General features: G+C 37.9%; 1 long non-coding RNA gene across 1 annotated transcript; it reads right to left on the bottom strand.

The window, feature by feature from the left end:
* Positions 1-1,634: 1,634 nt before the first annotated feature.
* On the bottom strand, positions 1,635-5,616 carry LOC130469254 (uncharacterized). The gene is made up of 3 exons (XR_008929678.1): positions 5,419-5,616; positions 4,204-4,321; positions 1,635-1,913 (listed from the first exon to the last, which is right to left on the bottom strand). It is a non-coding gene; the product is annotated as an uncharacterized lncRNA (long non-coding RNA).
* Between the last annotated feature and the right edge of the window lie 1,475 nt (positions 5,617-7,091).

Here is a 7,091-nt window from a genome sequence, read left to right on the forward strand (position 1 = left end):
GCGTAGATTTTCGAGATCTCAACAAAGCCAGTCCCAGAGATGACTTCCCTCTACCTCACATTGACATATTAGTAGACAACACAGCGGAACATGCTCTTCTCTCCTTTATGGATGGGTACGCAGGATATAACCAAATACTTATGGCAGAAGAAGATATGGAAAAAACAACCTTCATTACCCCTTGGGGTACATATTGCTACACTGTAATGCCTTTTGTTTTGAAAAACGCGGGGGCCACCTATCAAAGAACAGCCACCACGTTACTTCATGACATGATACACAAGAAATCGAGGTCTGTGTAGACGACATGATCGTCAAATCTAAAGACCGGCGCGGTCATCTCCCGGCACTTAGGAAATTCTTCACCCGAATCCTAAAATATAACATGAGACTAAACCCACAAAAATGTGTGTTCGGGGTAACCTCTGGAAAGTTACTAGGATATGCGGTTAGTACACGGGGAATCGAGATTGACCCATCCAAGATTAAAGCCATTACTGAAATGCCCCCACCAAAAACTGAAAAACAGATAAGGGGTTTCCTAGGAAAGCTGCAATACATTAGTAGGTTCATTTCTAAGCTTACCATGACTTGCGAGCCAATATTTAAAAAATTAAGAAAAGAAGAAAAAGCCGAATGGGATGAACAATGCCAAACTGCCTTCGATAAAATCAAAGAATACCTAAGCAAACCACCCGTCCTTTCCCCTCCTTTGCCCGGAATTCCTTTACGTCTATACCTCACTGTCACGGATACTGCAGCGGGAGCTATGCTCTCACAGTGTGTACATGGATCCGAGCGAGCCATCTACTACTTGAGCAAGAAGTTCATACAGTACGAGACGAGATATACAGAACTTGAGAAAACCTGCCTCGCCCTCGTTTGGGCGTCCAAAAAACTCAGACATTACCTATTAGCCCACACCGTTCATATAGTGTCACAACTAGACCCCTTAAAATACATGTTCGAAAAGCCCGCACTAAACGGTCGCTTATCCAGATGGCTAGTCATGCTCTCAGAGTTCGATCTAAAATTCATGCTAGAAAAAACAATCAAAGGAAGAGCGGTAGCCGAATTCCTGGCCGAACATGCTACGAATGAGGAAACCACGGAAGCTTCACTACTACAAAAATAGGCAAAGAGACCCGTTCAAAATGGCATAAGAGACCCCATTTAAGGGGGTCTCTAGATAGGGGGGTCTCTTTATAAAAGAGACCTCTCATCTAGAGGGGGTCTGTTTGTTAAAAACAAGAGACCCGTTATTTAAGAAAAGGGGTATGTTACGTTAACCATGTAAAAAATAATGTAGAAGAAGAAGAGACCCCTTATTAGAGATATGGGGTATGTTTGCAAAAATATTCAGACCTAATATTTAACCTAGGGGGTCTCTTTGAATTTTTAAATAATATTTTTTCCATCAAACTATGACCCCATATGTAAGATAAAGGGTCTCTTTGAATTTTTTAATATTATTATAATTAACAAATTCAGACCCCATATGTTAGATAGAGGGTCTTTTAGAATATTTTACTATTTTTTATTATTATACTCGAGAGAGCCCTTTTTATACCTAACGGGTCTCTTTTCATTAACTTTTATTAAAAAAAAAATAGCATAAACGACCATTTTTCGGCATAAAAAATCAGCATTTAACCAAATTTTTAATTTCAAACTAATTCTTACAATCACCCAATAAATTATTTCCCACTTTACATCAATTGTAATCTTCAAAAATATAAAAATAACAAAATAAAATAAGGCTCAAAAGTTTACATAATTGTGACAAGCATCAACAAATTGACAATACTAATTATTAGCCAATGCGGGCACAAGCATATGTTCTCCTCCAACACTGTTTGGCTGGTTTCCAAATGTGAACTTCCCTTACACCTTACCTTCAACAAGAAACAAACCTGCATTAACAACGAAATTAAATTTAGAAAACAAGTAATATCAGTTGGATGTCTCGAAGCAGAATTACACATTATTAGTTAAAAGAAAGTAAGAAACCATCAAAGCAGTTTTCTGGCAAGTTAGTGCAATACACTCAAAGCATACATCTATTCACAATATATGTCTACCTTTCTAGAAGGTGCAGCAAACTAAAGGTGTTACCATCAGGAACTTTGACGGAGAAAATCTGAGCTTATACGGAAAAAATGTTGTAGTTAATCTATGACACGTTTAAACATGCCTTCTGATAAAAGAACACAAAAAAAAAGGAAGTTTGATAGAGAGCTCATGTTGCCACCAATACACATTTCAAAAGCTTCGGCTCCTTTGCTCAACCTATTGGCAACAAAGTCCATCCAATCCCCTCTATCACAAAAGCCCCGTTATTCCTTCTGTACAAGTAAATATAATAAATTAATAATGTTAATAACTGTTCTATAATTAATGTACTGAGGTCATGCCAGTTGCAAGTAATGATTTTATGTAGCAGTTAACTGCTATTTCTAGTGTGGCATTGTAAATTAGGAGATGGTAGCAAACTGAGTTTATAAGCTTCATATCTTGAAATCAATAATATTGTTCACTTAACATTGTTCACTGACCGTATAACCTCTATAATTAAGTTGCTTGGGTCTTCGTAGCACAATAATATTGTTCACTTAACATTGGCTCTGGTATTTTCTATTGAACAAAACTCCTCACATACCGGAACTCAAGTTGATATTGAAGGCTTTTGACAAGGGCTTGCTAGTCAAAGGACCAGAAAAGAATAGTAAATTGAGTTTTTTGCTACTTGATGCGATCTCAGGCTTAAGCTGCTGCGCTAAAATACTCTCAGTTAAAGGTGGGGGCAGTCTGTTATTAGTGCTTTCTTTCAATATTGACTTTGAGCTTAGGATGATAGGCCCAGACAAAATTTCAGTTCGTACAAGCTTTTCATACGTGTTCGGCACTTGAGGGGATGAATGATATAAATTTTCAGCAAGCAAAGGATTTGGCTTGGTGCTTAAAACACGATTCTTGGATCTAGAAGAAATCCTACTCGTACCAACTGGTTTAGGCAAAGCTCAACTAAGAAAATGGTTTATATGTCAGCTGAAAATCTTGACACTTAACTAAAGTTGTGACTTGAACCAGATATACCCTATATAAGACTAGTAGCTCAAAAACTAAACTATAATCCGACCCTACCACACACACACAACCAAACCAACAAGCCCGACAACCTAAGAACTACCTGCACACTCCCTCCCTTAAATGAACACTCACCTGCACAACATAATTCAGCCCCCTGCCAATAGTAATCCAGCCAAAAAGATCCTCATCATCCCCAAACACATTCAAACACCTTGATACACCCACACTCACCCACATTCCCTCATATTAATAGCACACCTACACAATATAGTACCACTACGAGACTGCCACTGTAATACAAAGAAAGTATACTCCAATTTGATTACTTCCATATATCATATTTCCAAGAATTATGGCAAACAATAACAGAATTAACCATGAAAGAAATTTAGGATCAGACACGATTGTTCAAATTAAATTTCTAAATGATCAAAATTATCTATGAACATCGAAATATTAAAAGCGAATACCAACAAAAAATTGTAGAAATGAAGGATTTGAACCAACAATTAGAACAATCAGGAAAATCGGGAGAGTATCTGAATGCCTAACATATCTTGAAACTCATTCAGAACTGTAATTGCTAAAAGCTTAAAACTGAAACTGAGAAAATTAATCTATTTGGAATTGTAACAGGCATTATTTGTGTCAGTTACTACTACTTTTTTAAATAACTGGTTATTTATATGCCCATTACTAGTGGTAATGCTGCAGTATCTTTGGATTAGTATTCTCAATGATATGATTCTATAAATCTCACAATTAACCTTTCACTAAACTGGTTAAATGGAGAAATAAATGGACATCTCAGAACCTTTCACTAACTGGTCAAATGGAGAAAGATTGAAAATATTCATTCAAAGTAATGAAGCACGGATTCAGAACTTGACAGAAGCAATTTAGCAGCTTACTATACACACACAACCACATATGAAAGTATAGCTACATATCAAGCAGATGTAGCGGAGCTTGTGCACATACCATTATATATCAGCAAGAAAAGAACAAATAAAACAATTTTTGAATTGTTTTAACACTTCATACAAATGAAAGATATTGATGTGATAAAGATCCAATCATCTCATAGAAGCATAGGAAAATTTCAAGCAATACCTCTGCACAACGAATACCAGCAGATGGATCAATGGGTAGATCTAGCTAGTAGGCCACCTACAGGGTCATGTGATGAGAACTGGACTCCATCAATCACACCATTGTATCTATTAAACACCTGTGAAGAGGCAAATAGGACATGTTTCAAATTATGAACTTACCAAAGTGAGCAAAAATAAGATATAACTTATATCTAGGCAAAATAAAATAAAATATCTACTTAATAGTGAGCAGGAACAAAAGTACCACTCTGGGGTCTGGACTTCAACAACATTATCATCTCTAAAACTACTTTCAGTCAGAAACAACGAGTTATTAGAGCGAACATTAAGTAAAATATGACGAAAGGGGATGGACAAGAATAAATTAGCTTTACCCTTTACACTTAAATATTATTCAATTAAATCCAGTTGAGTCGAGGGTGGCTATGTATGCATCACTTTGAAACAATTTGATGACAAGAAGATGTGCGAATCTACGAGGGTTCTATTTTGGAAAGGGGGAGTCAAAGCCCATCTTCTGTTATGTTACTAGACTATTGGACTCGACATTTCCAGTGTCTACATCATATATTTATTCAGATTTGTATCCATCTAGATGCAAAATAGTGGGTTCCCTTGTTCGATACATGATACTCAAACATAGGTGTGCCTTGATACTTGACACTTCAAACTACAAAATAAGAAAATTTTAATAAAAGATGAGTCTGATACTTGGGCGCATCCCATAAACACCCAAATCTGGATACCATAAATATGTTGTGGAGGTTTTGAAAGATCAAACATATTCAGTGTCTCACTCATGCCAAGAAACTCTAGAAAGACAGTATTCCAACAAACCATGGCGAAACACTTTCCCATGAAACTGGAAAACCTAACCCCAAAATTAAAATTACAAATCGCAACAATTGAAATATCAAATTTTTGGGGAAAAACAATTTCAGGAAAAAAACCTAACTTGTAGCAGAAATTACAAATTGAAACCGAAAACCACACGAAATTCAGAAATTTGAAACAAGCTATTACATGAACATCTAAACACAAAATCGCATCAATTGAAATTTCAGAAATTCAGAGGGGAAAACAATTTCAGGAAAAAAAAAACCCTAAATTGTAGCAGAAATTACAAATCGAATTCCAAAACCGAAAACCACACGAAATTCAGAAATTTGAAACAAATAATTAAAGAGAAGAAGAGAGTGATGAGAACAAAAACCTAAATTTGTAGTTTGCTAGCGATTGTGTCGAGGTCGCCAGTGGGAGTGAAGTCGCCAATCGTAACTTAGTTCTCCGATTAGCCGTTGGTAGTGGTGAGTTCGTCAATGAATTCGTCGATGGTTGCCTTAGGTTGTATGTCCAGGGAAGAAGAAAGAGGCAAAGAAAAAACCTAGGGGTTGTATGTCCAGGGAAGAAGAAAGAGGAAAAAGAAAAACCTAGGGTGAAATTGGGTTTTGCGAAAGTCTTGGCGCCAGGAAATGAATGAAAATAGAGACCCGTTATGTTACATGACGGCTCTTTTGCTATTTTCCAATTATTTTTTACGAGAAGTGGTGGGTCCCTTGATACATAAGAGACCCGTTAAGTAAATAAAGGGTTTATTGCTTCTTTTATTTTATTTTGCACGGCATTTAAATGGCCCCTTTTATACGCTAGAGACCCGTTAAATCAGATAACAGGTCTTTTATTTTTCACCCCTCTAATTTTAATGGGCCATTTAACTCATAAGAGAGCCGTTATCTATAATATTAGATCTCTTAAATTAAAGAGACCCGTTACGTCGACCAACGGGTCTTTTCTAAAGGGTCTCTTTGCCCATTTTTGTAGTAGTGCTTATCTCCTCCCTGACGAGGAACTTCTGATGGTACGAGACGACTGTTGGACACTATACTTCAATGGAGCATCCAATCAAAAGGGATGCGGTGTCGGAGTTCTCCTAGTCAGTCCCGAAGGGGCTCATATACCAATTTCCGTCAAACTCGACTTCGAGGCCACAAACAATGCCGCCGAGTATGAAGCCTGCATAGTCGGGCTAGAGGCCGCGGTTAGCCTCGGAGTCAAACATTTACAAGTCTTCGGGGATTCTTCCCTAATAATCAACCACATATCCAAAAGATGGAAAGTCCGAAGCACTAGTCTCTCAAAATATCAGGCTCACTTAGACCAAATAGTTGAGCAATTTGAAAAAATCGAGTATACATACTTACCAAGAGACGACAACCAATTCGCAGATGCACTAGCAAAGTTAGACTCGATGCTCAACATCCCGAATGAGTGGGACGGAATGACCCTTCGGGTCGAACGAAGAAAAGAGTCGGCTTATTGCTGTGCCATAGACTCCGAACCTGAAAATACCGAAGCAGAACCATGGTATACGGACATCCTTCGTTATAAAACAAGTGGGGAATTCCCCCCAAATACCTCCCCGCGAGCACAAAGGGCCTTACGCCTCCTCGCGTCATAATATAGCATAATCTTGGGAGAATTGTACAAATACACGCCAAATAAAATCAAGCTACTTTGTGTTCACCAAAACCAAGCCCAAAGACTAATGGAAGAATACCATAACGGCGTGTGCGGACCTCATATGAACGGCAAAATGCTATCCCGAAAAATATCTCGCTCAGGGTATTATTGGACCACCATGGAAACCGATTGCCATCACTTTGTGAAAACCTGCCCAAAATGCCAAATTTTCAGTAACCTTAACCACTTACCTCCCTCGGAACTATACACATTCACTTCCCCATGGCCCTTTTCTACCTGGGGTATAGACATAATTGGCAAAGTAACACCCACAGGTGTAGGGGGACACGAGTACGTTTTAGTCGCAATTGATTACTTCACTAAATGGGTAGAGGCAGTCTCCTACGCGAAATTAACGGCCAAGCA

The sequence above is a fragment of the Spinacia oleracea genome, chromosome 3 (genome assembly GCF_020520425.1).
Source record: "Spinacia oleracea cultivar Varoflay chromosome 3, BTI_SOV_V1, whole genome shotgun sequence".
In the NCBI taxonomy this organism is placed as follows: domain Eukaryota; kingdom Viridiplantae; phylum Streptophyta; class Magnoliopsida; order Caryophyllales; family Amaranthaceae; genus Spinacia; species Spinacia oleracea.